This window comes from Hermetia illucens, chromosome 2 (assembly GCF_905115235.1).
Source record: "Hermetia illucens chromosome 2, iHerIll2.2.curated.20191125, whole genome shotgun sequence".
Taxonomy (NCBI): Eukaryota; Metazoa; Arthropoda; class Insecta; order Diptera; family Stratiomyidae; genus Hermetia; species Hermetia illucens.
Window position 1 is genome coordinate 13,960,173 of NC_051850.1, and position 19,246 is coordinate 13,979,418.

The 19,246-nt window shown below is 43.0% G+C and overlaps 1 protein-coding gene and 1 non-coding gene across 3 annotated transcripts in view; one reads left to right on the top strand and one right to left on the bottom strand.

Annotated features, from left to right (window-relative positions):
- The window catches only part of LOC119648143 (serine/threonine-protein kinase pakD-like), a 52,952-nt gene extending 45,099 nt beyond the window's left edge, over positions 1–7,853 (bottom strand). For both annotated transcript variants that reach the window (XM_038049690.1, XM_038049692.1), the window contains exon 1: positions 7,768–7,853. The gene's annotated coding sequence lies outside the window, so the exon portion shown is untranslated. The remainder of the gene's footprint in view (positions 1–7,767) is intronic.
- A 5,403-nt stretch (positions 7,854–13,256) lies between these two features.
- Positions 13,257–13,452, top strand: LOC119650507. Its single transcript, XR_005249321.1, has one exon. It is a non-coding gene; the product is annotated as a small nucleolar RNA U3 (small nucleolar RNA).
- The last annotated feature ends 5,794 nt before the right edge of the window (positions 13,453–19,246 follow it).

A 19,246-nucleotide genomic window follows, 5' to 3' on the forward strand; every position in this document is an offset into this window, starting at 1 on the left:
GCCGAGTAATACCATCCCAGCTTCGGCAGAAAACACAATTAGAGAGTTATACCTTCCCAATCCTGTGCCGGTAACACTGAAATCCTTCATGCCTGCTTAGAAGCTGAGGAAAGAAATAATCATTCTTATTTTGTTCCCAGTTCAACCGCAGACAAGTTGCTGACAAGCCACGCAATTTACTTGTCGCTTGAGTGTATGTTCCCATTCTTCACGAGCAACCAGATCCCTCGCTATCGATTCTGAGATAGCGCGATAGGCAAACACCACCCCTAAAACAAAACGGGCTACGTTGCATTCACGAAAAGACACCTCCTGCTAAAGGTAGAACCCCCAATTTTCGTCATGAGCCGATTTAAGTCTGAAACTCCAGCTGTGGATTTGTCCGCTGGTGCTTTGATTTACTTAAAAGTTCTCAAAGTACTTGCTGTACTGTTACTTTTGACCATTTAAGAATCCCGCCCATCGATATATTTTTCCAGTACAAGACTGAAACCATGACCAGTCACTCATCCGCTTCCCAATTACATCAATATGTTAATTCTGCGCCGATTCAGTAATATTTCCGACTGTTCTGGAATGTCGAGTCTTAACAGACTAATGTATCGCGCCCCAGCATATCTACAATCTTACGGAATTGAAGGCATTTCTGAGATCAAGAGTTACGAGGAGTCGGCATCAACTCGATGAAAAGCATCCATAACCTCTGTGACAATATCCAGTGTGGAACTTCCTGCTCTGCAACCGAACTGCCTTGAGGATAATTATCGGGCAAAACATATCGCTCCGCCGAGTTTTCTCCTCATGAGCTTTTCGAGCATTTTCTCGATTGTATCAAGCATACAGAATGATCGGAATGTAGATTGCAACTCAGGATCTCCCTTGCCTTAGCTGATCTGCGCTAGCCTTGATATATTCCACCGAGAAAGAAAATTGCCTCCTCTAGCTAAGTGTTGAATAAGCCGTGGAGAAGGTCCCGCCAAACACCATCCACGTACCCGCAAGCCATGTGTTCAAACCTAATCATGAAAGACGTTGAGACGTCAATCAGAGATATTTTTGTATTTGAGCATTTATAAAAAATGTTCACCAGTAATGAAGATGTGGATAAAATTCTCGCTCACCTACACAGCCTGTGCGCATCAACGCACACATGTACATTCATTGTCGAATTCATTTTGAATCGATCACCTGCCGCCGGAACAGTTCCAATCTGACAAGCCAGCCGAGTCTTATCGACGTCCCGGTCGACGCTTAACTACGGACTGTTCACACATAACTGACAGGCTGGCCTGATCGTGAATGGCGGCCTTAAGAATGTGCAAAGCAAACAGTGTTGATCTCGATTGGATCAGTTTGATGGAATTTTGAGGATTTGAGATTTTTTGGTCCCCTACTAAGGAACCTAACGACCAATTCGGAAGATTATTGGCGGGGACCAGAAATTTTGATCCCATCTCTCAATCACAAACGCCTGGAGGGTCAATCGTAAAGAATTTGTATTCCATCACGGCAATGCGGGACAACATACATTTTGGTGAATTTGGTTAATTTCTGGGAATGGGCCCGTTAAAGAAATGATCACTTTCAACCCTTCGCACTCCTTCGAAAAGTACTAATCGAGACCTTTAATTTGACACCCCACGTGACTATATTTGATGAAAAAATGTGCACCCCCCCTTTTGCATATATGAGGATCCCTCCTTAAATTCGATGTAGAAATCTGTAAAATGTTCACAGTTCCCCCCTTTCCACCAAATTTGGTGTCAATCGCTACAACCAATGCAAATAGAGCAAGCGCATGAAACCCTCAAAACTTAGTATAATGACAACCAATATCTGCTGCATCCTCCCTTAACAAGAGATGACATTTGGACAAGAAATTACGCTGAAAAAAGCAGTCATGACTCAAGAAAAACTGATAGACTGACGTATTTGTTTTCGACAAAAGAAACACTTTTATTTTATGCATCAATATCCGAACCATTCGGAAGCAATATTTCGATTAACAACGCAACGACAACTATACTACCCTCAGCCTTTCATTATTCCATTAGACAATTTATGAACCTTTTTCCAATATACAGGAATAATGTTTTGTACAAAAATTCCTATAAGCGATTATAAAGACCCGGAAAAATTATTATTTTTTAATAAATTTGTTAGGGAATTTTTGAAAGTTTCCTAAAAACGACGGTAACCACTTCGTGCCCCTGTAATTTTGTATTTATTTGGTAGTTTTATAAACCAGTCTAACAAGGATTAGATAAACTATAACCAAATATTGTTTCAATTCTGTGCAACACAATTGTTTGGAGCTACAAAAAAACTTAAATGTTGGAAAGAAGTGTTCCTTTAGGTGGAATTTTCATTTCTTTTCCAAGCTGTATATCGATTTCAATGCTTTCTTGGTTAATATAGCTATTCCAGAAGTTTAGACACAGCATGGTTTAAAAATCCAACGGGATGCCACTTGTTAATAAGCTATAAAGATAAGGATCTTCAACTATTCGGTGTAGAATATTTCTACTGTTCTTTGATGAAGATTAAAGATTAAAAACAAAATCAAGATATTTGAGCGAAATCTCGTATTGATTCAGAAATGATAAGCTTCTAGAATTCCTGACGCTAATGCGGTGGCATTATCAAACAGGGAACTGTTACCTTGATCATTATCTAGCGGGATCACTTATTATTATCGCATTCCTCTAATATAATAAAACAAAGCCGATTGGAATTCGCAGACTTATGATAGATTAGATAGCTTGAGACTGACAAACTAGACATACTAACGGGTTTGCTAAGTTGGTCTAAGTCTAAGTTGGTAAATAAGAAATATCATATAAGAAATACCACCAATATCAATAAGAGAGATATAATACGCAAAGGACGAACGCCCTCTTTTTCAGATTTCACTGATAAAAAATTTGTTGATTTTTCGGCTGGATAGGTTCTGAGAACAAGACCTGTTACACTTTTGGGGGCATTTATTTTGAGCCATCACGCCCCTATTTTTCACCGGGTATTAAAAATACCATCAGTTTCGAAAAGTACTAATCGAACCCTTTCATTTGATATCATACACAACCATATTCTCTCTTCACACCCCCCTTTCACATGTAAGAGGAACCTCCCCTTAAGCCCAGTGAAAAGTGATGCCGCCCATTGCATACTAAATAAAAGAATTCACAGACCACATGTTCTCAGAAAATTTCCTAACAAACGGTTTAGGCGTTTCCGAGTAAATCGAGTGTGACAGACAGACAGACAGACATCGAAACAATTTTGTTTCGCACAAAATCTTAAAATGAACTTCAACGTACCAAAGGCAAAAATTGATGGCATTGGACGGAAAAAAAGGGTATGAAAATAGAGTCAGTTTACTAATCATCGCCCTAACAACCTTACAAAAGCAGCTATTAACCAAAAATGAATGAGGTATTCACTGTTATTACCGCCCGCATTACTACAAGAGGCCGACCACAAGCACGATGGACCAGGAAGAAGATGAAGAACAGAACAAATCAAATTGGGTCGATTTAAAATATTTGATTTTTCGAGATAGGCCCAACAAAGAAGAAAACAACAAGAAAGTGTAGATCCTTCAGTCATAACTGACAGGCAGAACAGTACGTGGATGGTGGGCTTTAGAGAAATTTGCTTTAAGTTTACAACTAACGATAATCAGGCGCAATTTAAGTACCTGCCTTTTAACGATCACCTAACTTAATATGGTTTGCAGAGGTCAATTAACTGAGCTTTTTGGTTAGTAAAACGGTTGCTCTTATCGGGACTCAGATTTAGGATATCCGCGAACGATATGGAGTTGCACTGATCCTGGGAAAACTGCGAGAAAAGCGACTTCGATGGTATGGTTACGTAATTCGAAGATAACCACCAAGATTGGTCTGAACATCGAAGTCGATTGTAAGCAACCGAAACAACGGTGGCTTGATACACTGGATGGGTGGTTCAAAAGCCTTTTCGCATGTTTCAAAAGTACCTTCACACCAGAAGGGGAAAAAAAAACTGAAAGACCGATATATTGAGGGAAAGTAAGTATAAAATCTTGCCTAGGATCTATCATAAGTGTTGGAGTTGCGCACCGTCGCAGCTGATGCAGTCGGTGATGCGCTGAATGCAGTCTTCCAGAACGCGTCTTCGCACAGTACTATCATTTTCAATGTCTTGAAAAGCGTCATAAATGTACGCCTCCAACTATTGCGGATTGCGTGGTTTACGAGCGAATGCATTGTCCTTCACAACACCTCAGAAGTGAAAATCCAAGGAGGTCAGGTCAAGGGAACGAAGCGGCCATTCAATGGTAATAATAACAATAACATGTCCCTGGAATGTGTCATCTAGGTGTTCACGGAGCATGACTGAATAATGCAGTGACGCTCCGTCTTGCTGGAAGTACAGGTCATCAAATTTGGGAAGCTGCTGTTTTCCTGAGAGGAAGTAATTTTGCAGCATTTCCAAGTACCTGTGAGCGTTGATACTGCCGTCAAAAAAAAAGGGCCGTAAACACCTGCTTCCAAAATTCCTCCCCGCACAGTCAATCCTGGCTGGTTTAGCTGCTGTTCTAATGTGAGGTGCGGATTTGTGAAGCCCCTGAAAACGACCCCATTTTAATCGTCAGGAGATAGAAGGGTCCCAAATATTTGTTTTGATGGCAGAGACCATTGATTTGTCTACAAATTATAAGGTAATTTCTACAAAGTGGGGCAAAAGTAATCGCTCCATTGGAAAACGTTACAACTTTTGCAAATGGCGCCAATTGTCAATTCGGTTTTGACATTTGTGAAGTAAACAAACGCAGAACACAAATCGACAAGCCACGAATTGGTTAACTTCGCCAGGACGCGGAATATTTGCTCCCATTTTTTCGCGCAACAATTCGTCGATTGTGCTGGCGCAGCGTGAATTTCGTAGCCGATTTCCTGACCGTCCGACACCAATTTGACAAACCCTGCGGCGTTTGGCCACTCGCCTTCAAGGGACTAGGACAACACAAGATGTTCCCAAGGCTGGCTGGCCCCGTAGCAGCCGTTTTGATGAGAATATCGTTGCTGTTGACCATGCTGTCGAAGATGAGCCCGGAACATCGACCAGAGGACGTCGAATTTTGGTGGAAGGTTTCAAGATGTTCCCTTACAAAATGCAAACAGTGCATCAGCTGTTAGCTGTTAACCGGCAAACGCGTCTAGCCTACGCCCAAGCCATCCTGAATCTCAACAAAAAGGAGGACGAATTTTAATCGAAAATTATCAGGAGCGATGAGGCTCATTTCCATCTTAGCGGTTACGTGAATAAACAAAATAATCGAAGATAACCGATAACGAGAGCTCGTGCGCCATACGCGAGCAAATGCATTCATGATTACGGCGGTCTGCACGGGGCACTGGCCCATAGGGGACCATGCCGCTAGGCTTGGCATACCCTACAATTCGCATTGCCGAAGCTGCGGAGAAGGAAGGGAAATCCTCCTGCACTTTGTCTACGATTGCCCAGCTCTAGCTAGAGTCAGGCTACGGACACTGGGTAAACCATTCTTTGGGGACCCCAGAGAGATTTCTAGCTGCAGGATGGGAGAGCTGCTTTCTTTCGTGAATGCTACGGGCTGGCTTTGAAGATCCGAGCCAGCTAGACTATGCCCCCTGCTCCCATAACAATAGTCCCGGTCTTAGGAGTTTGTGGCATCAAAACGGCGTATCACAGCGCTAATTAGGCTCCTCGGAGTGGCCACTGATACCTACCTACCTACCCAATCGAAGGTGAGCTGCTTACGCTGAAGGAATCATCAGGCCACTTTTCTTTGAGAACGCCGCGGGCCAAACGACGTCTGTGGACGGAACGCGCTACAGAGCCATGATTACCAATTTTTTCCTACCTCAATGGATGAATTGGGACTGGAGAACATGTGGTTCCAACAGGACACTGCTCGAGTCACAACCGATATACTGAAGGAAGCATTTCCACGTCGCCTTATCTTTCGTTTTGGTGATTTGCACTGACCGCCCAGATCACCCGATTTAAGCTTTCTAGACTTCTTTTCATGCGGTTTTTTCGCCCGAAGGTCTCCCAAGGGAGATGGAAAATGTTATGCTCGTATGGTCCCCAACCCTGGTGGCGACCACTTCGCCGATATCATTTTCTCTAATGGCTTAAATAAACAAAGAGAGTAAAACAGGTCATTAGTCTGGAACAGGTCTTTACATAGGTCTAATCAGGAAAATTTTGTTCGTCATATTCCTCCCTCTTTTTGCTTCGAGGTTCATTCCGCATGCAGGACGAAGAGGAGGCCGCGTCTAAAAAGTTGCTCTGACTTAGTCAAGGATTAAAAAACGCCCACGAGATTAGAGAAAGGGGATCTGCCGGTATCAAATCAGCAACCCTTATCACTATTAAGTCACATTAGTAGCAAATGGCACTCAGGTTGCATCAATTGATTCTTCTTTTTCTTCAGTCTTTGTCCCGTTCACAAGCAGGGTCGGCTCGTCGTGATTGGCCTCGCCATTTGGAAGTTATTTGTTGGGCGATAATTCCGAAGGGCCTAACTCAAAATTGCTGGAAAATCCTGTCCCAAACCACGAGCTTCAATGGATTCTTCGACGACATATGACCTCAAAAGAATATGATTAATGCCGGATATTTCGGGGCACTCACTAGAGTTTCGAAGCAGTTACAAAGAAGACTGCGCCGGTCAAGAGGCTCTGAGAACTAGGGGTTGATCTCGGCAGGAAACCTCAGCAGAGATATGAAAGTTGCATAAAATGACAGTAATTAGGTCCAGTTCAAGAGTTTCCGGGGAAATGAACTTCATTTCCATAAAAAGGAAGACTTTTGCAAGGCTCGTCCTGAAAACGGCAGCTGCTCTTCCTTTTGAAAGTCAACAACATGCCCCGAAAGGGGCTACTTCCGAATAAGGAAACATCTTGAATTCTCCGCTCCTACACGTCAGCTACCAGTCACTGGCGACCAACCGCCATCCACGACAGGAATTCCGATTGAAAAACAAAATCTGGTGCACCTACACAGCGCGGACGGGCCCCTGGCGAATCTCGATGACTTCTCGCTGTGGAATGCGACCGACGACCTGTTCCGCACCGTTGCCGCTGCCACTGTTGCACTCGTACCGAGCACACTGGACCCAGCAGCACTCCATTGCGGCCCCTTCATAAAAAAAACTACTTCCACGGTAAATCGAGTAAATTGACCAAAACAGAGAGAACTCAGCGCAAAGGAACGTCGCATTGGCCGCAAATTCACACCGCAGGCAAAAACAACGTGACAACAACAAAGTGCGAGCGTGCGAACGGGCAGTCGTGCACTACGTGACGTCTGTGCCGGGCGAGTGAGCGGGACGCCCGACGAAAATAAAAAGAAACGTCAATGAAAAAAGCGAATTCCTCGTCAATGGAATGCGAGTGAATGCATACGAGGGGCGGGCAACGAGCGGCGGCCGCGGCCAGTGGGGCTGGCTGAGCCGACCTTTTGCAAAACCCGCTGGAATTCGGGCGTTTTCCTGCAGTTATCCCGGCGTCCCAGACATTAGTTCCTAGCTCCACGCCTCCTGAGCACACTTGCACAATTTTCACACGCTTTTCAGGGGTCCTCCGACCAAAATTAATTCGGAGTGACCCCGACACATAATGCTCTGCATATTTTCACATTTTCACTGGTTTCCTGGGGTTTGCACAACCGTACACACTCGCATTCGACTTCACACAACCACCAGAAGGATATTTTGAATGGTTCGCAACTTACAAAGTTCGAATTCTATTGAAATTCCACAATTTTTCACACGCACTCGAAAAACACCTCCAACTCGTCTTGGCACATTAAAATATTACGACGAACTTCCCGAATTCTCCGTCGATCGCGCTGCATTCGCGGGCAACGGTTCAATTCACAATAGGGCAATGGTGGTAGTTGTCATGTTTTTTAGACGGAAAGGAGTAAATTTGGCAACGAGAAAGGAAGGTGTAGATTTTTGCTTGAAGTTAAGATAATATCAGAACCCAACCTAAGCAGGGTACGCCACCGTTTGCAGATTTCGCAGTAAATCAACAGGTTGACGTCCAAGAACGATTGGAGGAAGTTCTAAAAGTGCATTCGATAACTTGGACTGCCAACAAAATGGTGAGTTTTGAAGATCAAAATTTTAAAACTATGCGAAGTAAACGAAGGTACTGTTGCGCAGCAGGGTTAACAGCATTCGAAATTTATTTTGATTTTGGAGACCTCAACAAATTCATGTCCCCTACGGAGAAATCTGTAGAAGGCATGCTTCCGATTCAATGGAGAGCTTACATTTAGTGTCTACGTTAAGGCCAGCCTGAATCCTACTACGCTAAACTGGGGAGACTTAAAGTTGAATCCTGCCGGTCAGAATCTTCCCTTTCATCCTGAACAGAAAGAGCGGAAGAAAGGGAAGCTGGTAATGTGCACGCTACTGATTTAGTGCCGGTATGTGAAAATGAAGGCTTCAAGCCGGCGGCAGAGGAAGGCACTGCGGAAGAAGCTAAGCACCTTAGGAATGAGGGCATTAACATAGCTGCACCACCTGGTAATGTCCAAACAAGTCCATGGAGAATAAACCTAAAACAACAAAAAAATCGACGAAATAGCAGGGAAGGAGGAAGAGATGAGTGCGTTTGGGCGCGGCACAAAAATGCGTCGTTTACCGCAGCGAGCATTGAAAGAGGCAGCGAGGACTGACATACTCGATGTGACACTGGGACGTTGAAATTAAGAGGAAGCCTTACCAAGTCGTGCGACTGACGATGCGGAAACAGCAACTCCAATACCCTGTTGTGCGCCTCTACTGAAAAAAAAGCCCAGTAAGAATCGCTAGTCCTGAGCAGGTGGATTCGAACAGGAACCGAGTGCAATGGCAGTCGACCGTCCTAACGAGCCGAAGAGTAAAAGCTCATCAGGAAATGTGCGGCAGTAGTGAAGCGTATGCGGTCGACAAAGTCCCTCCAAAGGAACGTAAGCAAAGGCGTCAAAAACGGGCTGATGGAACTGGCAGAACTATTGGATCGCATTCCTTCTACAGGCGAATGTGGAGAGCAACGGAAGACGATTGAAAAGCAGAAACAGCCGCACTCCCCACTGGGAACGCTATTTACGCCAAACGGACCGGAGATAGCCCACTGCAAAGCGAACAGGGGAAAAAGCGTACAGAGGATGACTTGTCTGAAAGAGACTTTATTGAAAGTAGTTTCCAGGGCCCAACAAAAGAAAACAACTGACTACGCAGCCAGAGATGCGTCTGTCCAAAACAAGGAGGCTGCCAACCTAAAGCCAGTTGCAAAAAAAAACGAGGAAGCGAAGAAGGACTAGACCGTCGGCTCTAAGTCGACGGAAGGCAAGACATTTGCGGAAGTCCTTAGTGAAATCCGCTACAGGATGAAACCCGAAAAGAACGGAGCAGAGGTGTCTTCGATACGGAAAACGAGGAGCCCTTGAGTGGCCATGTCTCAGCCAGACTCCAGAGGGAAACGGAGGGAGTGTCATAAGCTCCGACGTTTGACACAGCGTTTACACGCCAACGAGGAGGCATGCGCCGTAAAGGCACAGTATAGATCATGAAAAAGGAGACTCCGCAGTGCGAAAAATAAAAGTAAAGCTCGCGGCTGACAGAACCTGGTCAACGAGGTGAATGAGGATCCGTGGGAACTTGGTTATAAGTTTGTCATCCGGAAAATCGGGGCTCTGCGCAAGCCCTGCATACTACATATAATAAGTACCGACTACATGATACGCATCGTACGGGCATTATTCCCTAGAAATCCTGTACGGGTTGATGTCAATAGGGCGAAAAGCCAGGATCGGAATTCTCTTCTTAGTCAGGATGACTTCTTCGTTTTTTTCCAGTGCAAGGTTGAAACCATGAGTAGTCCGCTTACCCGTAGCATCAATATGCCAAGTCTGCTTTGCGCCTGTACGACAGTGCGTCCTGCAACAAGCGCCGCGACATTATCTGCATAACCGGCTAGGCGCGGCTTCTAGCATGTCGAGTCTAAGCGGATTATCACAGGAAACGTCTCAGAGGTCCGGCGAAAGGATCGATCCCTTTGCTACCCCCAATGTGCCCTCCATCCTCCTCTGACCCTCCAGCGCCTCATAAAGCAGTCTTAAGTGATAGGGCAGGCCAGATTTTTCGGGTTACCAATTTGTAACCGAGTCTCCACTGGTCTCCATTCACCTCTTGGAACAATTCCTGCTAGTAACGAGCTTTGCTCCGGCTTATTTTGCAGCGGAGTTAGTCTGTACTCTGTGATTATGGTATATGCATCCTCCCGGTCGTTTAGACGTTGAGTGAAGCGGCGTAGTTTATAACAATCTATCCGGAGCTGTGCAATTTCCGCCGTCCACCAATACATAGACGGCTTGCCAAGTCCCGATGCTCTCCTGAGCGTGAAAGCTCCGCAGGCTGCCGTTATTAGGTACATACAAAATTTACGACAGGGTCAACTAAGAGGGGACTTCAGCGTATCCCATCTGTTCCAAGAGTTTCGACAAACCTCTCAGTGTTCACCTTCGTGACGTTCCACGCACAGAAAAAGCGCCGGGGTGGCGCACACGGCGAATTTGTGTCAACCAACAAAATTCGAAAAAAATATATTGATGGTCGCTTGCCGAAAAGTCTTCTAGAACTCGGCACTCGTCTACCAGCGTCACCAGTGGTTCCAATGCAAAGGTTACGTCGGGAATGCTTTCCTCGCAGCGTGGGTGCCAGAACTTTGGGGTGAGTCCGGTGTTTAAAACGACAAGTCCTGTTCTCGCCGCAATTTCGAGAATTCGCATTCCCCTGGAGTCTGAGTGAGGCATGTCCCATTCATGAACGTCACAGACGGCATGCGCTTCACAACTGCCACGCATTTCTTCATAAGCCTCAACTCTTCCCCTATCGTAAAAATAGTCGACAGCGCTCCCACTCGGCTTATATTCGGAAACTTCTGGTCAGTTTCAGTAGTTTCCACTGTGCTTCTTTCCGGAACAACAGCATTGCATGGTACAGTCTGGACGACGTCTCCGTCGCAAGTGCCGCATCACTCTGCGAGCGTTTTTATCTGTTTGCGTATCCTGATGTCTCGTCGGGTATTTCAGGCTTTGCTACGTGCTTCGCTGGGGGCGGGGGCGAGCGTACAATTTTTGTGCTGCGTATAAACACCTATCTCCTCCTTCACATATTCCTTATTCGCTATTTAAGTTTTTACCAGCACATCGTGTGCAAGGGAGTGGGCCGTAATAGTTTTGGGGACAAAACCCTTACTCCAGTTCCCTGAGGCCCGACCTGCGCTTAGCTGATCCTGGAACTCATCGGATCAGCGCTCGCTCGGGGCAACGCAGTCTACTAACAGCGGTTCGATCCACATTACCCGACTAAGGTGTCAGAACTACTTGCTCAGGCACCTCGGGGATGCCACCCCCGTATTGTAAGCGACTCAATTAAGGATCACTGACGACACGCGAGGATTAGTACTAATGTGCCGGGAGGTGATCAAATCAACGAGAGAGATCTCAACGAAGCTGATGCCACCCATAGGAGTACGGACACGAAGACGCAAAGGAAGAGGACGTATGCACAAGGTGCAGCCTCATTTCTAACCGTTACCGTTGAATTTTTCTTCAAGGGTGGCAAAATATTAGAGGGACAATTTATCATCCCCAGAGAATGACTGTGGAAAAAAATGCTGGAGCGTGGAACACAGCCAAGATTTAGCAATCAAGGTTAGGCTGTAGCAGTTAATCCCGGTTTTGAGTTCTAGCGATCAGTCCAGGTTCCCAATTATGAACACTGAGCTGTGCAGAACAGAACATGTCGGATGTTGGATCGAAGGAAGGCAGGGGACATCATCACACGTTGATGAACAGAACCCGGACATGTACTTTGGACACTGGAGGATACTGGTGAAGGGGCAACATAGTAAATTCTACCTGTTGGTAATTTTTCCCACACCATTTACAGAAGAACGGGAAGAAAGGGAAGCTAAAGACGTGAACTGGCTTGATACCACGTTGTGTGATCGGATCTACATAAACTGGACACCGCAAATTAGTAAAGGTGTTCAGTGGGAAACAAACGAATGCCCTGCGTGATGAGATGAGACCTTTCATGGATGAGGACATGAAAGCTGCTTCACTTTCAACTGGGACTATTCTCAGAGAAATCAAGCACGAAGGGATCGAGTTTATAGCGGTAAATCCTTACAATTTAAAATTGACTCCAAAGAAACTGGATAGCTGTCTTTGAGAGTTTTGTTAGAAGTTATTTCTGTCATTAGTGAAAATAATGCGTCTATTCTGGTAACTTTTCTGTTCGCATTGCTAGCAACAATTTAAGTGGGCCAAACGATATCTCACCTTCTACCGTAAAAACAATCAGACGCTGACTCACTTCTGCCCTAGGAATTATCAGGGGCTGGTCTCCTATATAAATTTGCAAATTAGATATGAGTGTGAATTATATTGACGTCAAAAAATGCCTACTTCAAATATAAGCTGACCAAAGCTACTTTTTAACTGTAAACAACACTTTCTGTTAGCCAAACCTAACAATATGAAAGTAAACTTATTACAAATACATAAAAGTCCACGCTAATTACGTGTTCGGACCGAGCGAGAAAGTTTTTAAAAAGGAACACAAGATTTATAACACACTACAAACTTAATTAGAAACGAAAATTGAATAACACGTAACTTATCCACGAAAATGTATTTAAGAGACTGGTCCGCGGGAGGATACGTTGCACCTGTATTTATCATGAATAATTTGCTGTTCTCGCGTTTGAACTTTGTAATGAATTATTTGCTGATGTGCATTTTGCATTTCCCACGTATTCCAGAAATTGTCTAATGTTGCACGTTGCGGTTTCGTATTCTATTGGATCAGATGCAGACGGATACGTAACATGTCTTTTAATTGAAAATAACTGTCAAAATCTATTAAAAAACTTTCCGTCAGGAATAGAGCTTTTCGTGCAGTTATCTCAAAACTTTACAAAAATAAATTTCTCAAACAATTCGTGAAGCTCCAAGTTTAAATGAAGCTTTGTTATAGAGCATCTTTTATCTGATTTGTACATATATTTTAAAGTCAGGCATACTTTCTTATCTGTTGCTAGCATTGAGGAGACTTATTTAAAATCCCTCCCGTACTCTGTAGAAAATTTCAACTGAATATAATTCATGGCCATGTCGTGTTTTCTTGTGAATATATACCTCTCGTCCGGCAGCGACAGGTTAAGACTATACTTCACAGGATCATTTCTGTAGTAAGTCTTCATTAACTTTCGGGTTAAACCGAAGGAATTTGCGCCCATGATGACGAGTCAAGGTCGCTTCATCCCTAGCGTGAGGAAGATTCGTTCTCGGTGTTTTCATTAGAGAGCGAATCATCGATGATCGCTTTAAGACGGGATGAAGTGATTTCAGAGTGGTCGCCTCTCAAACTATTCCAAACAAATATTTTGTACTCGGCCCATTCGGTTCTTGGAGGCTATGTTGGTCGAGTACAGGTAGATACTGCCGGCAGGTGGTAATTAGCGCTTATAACACTTTTGTGAGCTTGTCGTACTCGAGGTGGCTAAGGGGATAAGTTCATCTTATCGCAGGTAATTTCCTGGGCTATTGAGTGCGATGTTTCTTAGAGCCGAGACATTTTGGCTAATCAAACTAATAAATTATGATTTTAAGAAAACTCATGAAAAGATTTACGAGAGTTGGGATAAGCTGAAAACAATTTCATTCAAAATTCATAATGGTCAAAAATCCGTATCCAGTGTTAATATTTGAGCTCCCACGTTGGGCGCTATTTCTCATTTTGTGATTTTGGTATCAGTGCCACTTACCCATGGGCAGATATATGTATTAACAAGATAAAGTGTATTCCCTCATCCCCGAAATCATATAAATAACTTAGTTGACATAGGTATCGAATGTAACCGCCCATTTAAATATCTGAAGGGGCAGGTTACTGCGTTTGAAAAAATTCAGAGATATAAATATCTTCAGTCAATGCTATCAGCCAATGGAGAATTGCGTAATGAAATTGCTTCACGCATTAACGCTATCTGGATTCCCCAACTGGTGTTCTTTGTGATCGACGTATCAACGCACATCCCAAATCTAAAATTTACTGCAATGTCGTCCGTCTGCCGCTCTCTATAATTCAGAGTGTTGGCCGACTATAAAAAGCAAAGAACGACGTCTTGCGGTAATGGGGGCGAAGATGTTGCATTGGACTGATGGCGTGACACGTTTTGATTACATCTGAAATGAGGATATCCGCGATCGATATGGGTTTGCACCGATCGTGGGAAAACTACGAGAGAGGGGTTTTCGATGGTGTGGTCACGTAATTCACGCTGACGAGAATGTAATTTACCAATATTGGTCTGAACATCGAAGAAAGCAACCAAAAAAACCGGCCGAAACAATGGTGGCTTGATACGCTGGATGGGGGTTTAAAGACCTCGCGATTACATCCTAACCAGGCACTTGATAAAATCAAATGACGAAACCGATCACGACGAGCCGACCCCGCTTGTGAACGGGACAAACGCTGAAGAAAAAGAAAAAGGTGTGAGGAGCGACGAGTGCACGACAGCTCCGTGTCACAGAGCTAAAAATTCCATTGCCCTCTGTTTGTTAGAAAGCGATTTAAATAAATCATTTGATGGAAACTCCTGTATTGATAATAGTCAACCCCATATGCTTCACACTCTGAGTTTAATATTATTAGCATGTAACCTACATCAAATATAAAAAAAGGTTGGGGAGAATTAGATTCTTCTTGAATGGAATTTTAATATTTCACTCGAATGTCTATTATTCTCGTTAATTATGACATCAGCACCTTATTTGTATGGCTTAGGTTGCTGTTAATTAGCACGAAATTGATAAGTTTGAACTTCTATAACTTTGACACTAATAGTTGGATTTTCATGGAACTTGGCATGTGTATGCACGAGACTGTCCTCTATGTCGGTGCAAAATTTAGTACACCTAGGATGAACTTAAGGGGATTTTTTTAGTCAATTTCTAAAAGTAGAAAATATACTATTAGTAAATTTATTTGAGCAGATATCGGAATGGGACATATTTTGAGGCCTAGATTTCATCTAAGCGCATCACCCTGATTTTTTTTCGGATTTTTAGGTTGGGTAGTTTCCGAAAATGAGTCCTGTCTCACTTCAAGTGCGTACATTTTGACTTCTTACTCACGCGCTTTGCAATTCACGCCAAAACTATTTCATTCAGTTTCGGAAAGTGCAAATCGTGACCTTAACATTATTTCCGCCAGCTATTGCAGCTATGCCACATCCATGTAAGATTGCGCTCGCCATCTTCAAACATTGCGACTTCCCAAACTCAACTGACCTTAATATCCAAACCCACCCCCAACTAAAAACCGTGACAAAAAAAGGGTTGTACCCATTAATTCCTGAGTAGCAGAACTGCCACTTTTAATAACATTCCAGTGATCACAATGGGGTAGTTTTCCTGGGGCGCTTCAATAGCATCGAAACCAATTCGAACCTTCCAAATTTCACGATAGCTATATAGAGTTCAATTTACATTCCGTCTATCACAGGAAGACACAAGTTCCGCCGCCCTACGACCTTCTGAGGTTCAAGAAACCCCATTGTCTCTTTCAGGGGCGGGCCGAGTACTATCCTTTTAGTAATGAAATTTCCTCTCATGAATAATGACGAAATGATTGGCCCTTCAACAGATACTTAATTTCAGTAAAAAATATTCCAACTGGTGGTTTGGTCTAGCAATATGGATAAGTGAAAGATTTGCTTTTGAAGATATTTTCCTTTTTATTGGCTAAAAGTATTTGGTAATGTATACAAATACGTATTTCAGGGACCAACTCTCCCCTTCTTCAGTGTTTTATCTTCTGAAAATTTTCTTTACAATTTGGGTTTTTTTTATAGCTATTCTTATAATTATGTTGCTCCAGTCCTTTCAAAAAGTTCCACCAAAGTGGAAAAATTGTTGCCCATGTTCGTGTTTAGCCTTTTTTCGGGGGGATTTTTCGAGATGTGGAGACTCTCGAAGGAGTCTAATTTCCTAACGACGTTCATTTCCTTCAAAATATTAACGTTGTTTAACGATAAATGTGTTCCTGCTCTATTATATGTCTGGCGACCGCGGACTTTATGTATAGGTTACTCTTATTTTTAGTGGATTCGATCTCCTTTATGTGTTCTAACACCCTCGTGTAGACTAGCCGTTTTATTTGCCTCACATAAATCTTGTCGCAGTCTGGGCAGGAAGTCTTATAAATGCCGCTTTTTTCAGTACACTCTTTTTTCCCTTCACTGATCGCAACTAAGTCCTAAGTAAGTATCGTCTGCTGGTCGAGGTGACCCGGAATCCACATTTGTGTAGCCCCTTTTTCATGTTCTGCGACCCCGACCCGAGTAAGTTAACGTTATCCATTGCCTAGGTTCAGTGTTCGCTTCCTGGAGGGGTGTTCAAAGTTGCTGTCTTGAGGCCTGGCGTAGCTTCTTTTTGATCCGGTTTTCGATGAGGTTCCTATTGTGTCCATCTTTCTTGGCTATTTCCAGGATGTAGTTCATTTCTTGATTTCTTCTCTCCTGAGTGGTGTTGTGACCATTCTGTGAATCATAAAGTTATGTATCGGTGGAAATCGTGGTTTGAGGTGTATGTGATGGTTCATTGTGCCTGGGTCGGTTTCCTGTTGATGTCGAATTCAAAGCCCCCTCTTTTACGAATGATTTTGAGGTCCAGGAATGTTATCTCCTCTTCCTTTTCGATCTCCATGGTGAACTCGATGTTACTGTGTGCCCGGTTGAGCTTTTCGAGAATAGTCTCTGCTTCTTTCCTTGAAATGATCGCTACTACATCATCCACGTATCCGATCCGGAATCTCGAGAGTCTCCCAGCCTCTTCGAATTCATTCTGTAGGTTCTCCATAAATACCTCGCATAGCAGCGATGAGAGGAGCTTGCCCATTGCTGCCCCGGAGGTTGTTTTAAAAAATTTATTCCTGAATGTAAAATAGGATTCACTCATGCATGTGAAAGTCAGTTTCTTATACACTTTAGCCTTTTTCCTCCATTCGGATGAGTTTTCCTGTGCCGTGATCTATTCCTCAAACAAGTGCAGGGCTTCCTTCATCGATACGTTAGAGAACACCGCTTTTACATCGGAGTGTACTAGTATTTCATCACCTTGTATCCCCCCGGCTTTGTTGAGTCTGGCAATGACTTGTCTGCTGTTTCCCACTGCTCGTTTTCCGATTTTAAGGCTTAACCTTTTGATTTCTTCCAAGAGGCACTTCGCAATATTTTGGGTCGGTAAATTCGTTACTGCTATTATCTCTCTGACTTCGTTGCCTTCGATATGTATTTTGGGGAGGCATTTGATTCTAGGCAGAGATGGGTTAGGCATTCTCAGTTCGGCTGCTTTCTTAATAATGGGCTTACATTCAGCCAGAGCGTTATCCACTCTTTTAACGGAGTCTGGCAGAGGGTCCTTTCTGATGAAGTGAAACTTACCTTTTTCTAATTTTTTACGTACTAAGGCGTGGTATGCTCCTTTGTTCATAATGACCACTGCGTTTCGTTTGTTTGCTGGTAAGTAGAAAGTGGGTTTCTCTTTCAATTCTTTTTATGGTTTTATGGTGGTTGGACGATGCTCTATTCCTTGTGGCCATTCGCTTGTTGGATTTGTTGAACATATAGTTGGGTATGAATTCTTCCATCGGTCTCTCTATTGCAATGTGGCCCGCTTGTACTAAGGTGAGTGCCTTTAATTTCTTTTCCAGTATGCTCCCCTTTTTGACCTTTTCGCAGGTAGGCCTTGTTGATTTTTTCCCATATATTGGTCATGTCGCCTTTTCTTCCATGGGTGTTGTTGCTGATTTTTAAGTCTGCGAAGTGTGTTCTATTCTAGCTTCGTGTAAAATGACTTAATACTTCGTATTATGACCATCCTTTCCATCTTCTTTCTCTGGAGTTTGGCTTTGGGTAGGGCTCATGAAATATTGATTGTATGGCTTTTAAGGGTAACGTTCCATTTGATACATCTTTTGAGGAACCTAATGTCTTCGCTGATGCTTGCTATTGCTTTTTTCGATTTCAGAAGATTATTGAACTCCTTATCTGACTTGTTTGTCCTGTTGATTGTTTTGAATTAGGATGTAGTTAATTAGCCTAAATTTTAAGTGAAAGATTTGTCTTTCAAAATAAAAAGAAAAATATCTTCAAGAGGCAAATCTTTCCCTTAACATTTCGGCTGACTAACTTCCTCCCAATTCAAACCAACATGGATAAATTTTTTGGTATCATTTTTTCATGACGATACTAGCAGAAGGGAAACAATCCCCCGTAAGTTGATTCACACTCGACGATTATATGATATAATGAACAGAAAATTAATTGTAATCTGAATCCCTGATAATTGCTTCTAGTGTGAATATTTTGAGCCCCACATTGGGCGCCATTTGTTGATTTACTGTTCACGTTAAAGACAGTACGATTTAGTATGTATGACATGTTTGTCAAGTATAAATATGAGCGACTGTTTTGACTTTATAAAGAGGGTTTACAATATATCCATAATTCCATCTGTGAGCGTCTTTTTGTCCAAAATGACTGTCTAAACACATTGGTATTTCTATAGGATGCATAAAATTCCAGAATGCCAAAAAGACATGAAAAACAATTTCTTGTAGTTATTACGGTGCTTTAGAAAAACATATTACATATCAACTTTAATAAAGCTTTCTGTCCAATATAATTCACACCCATGACATGCTTTTAGAATTGCTTCTGCTCTCAGAGCAATAAATATCTGACTTTGCTCAGTGACAAGGTGAAATGGCAACCTATCATTGTGACGCCCGCGGTTCGAATCCAGGTGGCGAATTATAGTTTTTTTATCTTTTCTTTCTTGTGAGGACTGGAAATATTGAGATATAAGTCGGAGCGTTTAGTTTTGGGAATAATCTATTATTATCCTTGAAACATAAAAGTCTATTCTGAATGAATTAAAATGATCAATGCAATTTAAGGGTTCTTTTCTGCAGCATTAATATGCATGCATATGCATGTTTCTATTAAAGTGCGACTATTTAGCTACCTGTTTGTGGCTTCAAGAGAATTCTCTAATCATTTATTTTATTCAATTGAATATAATTCACGACCATGTCGTGTTCTCTTGCCAATATATACCTCTCGTCGAGCAGCGACAAGAT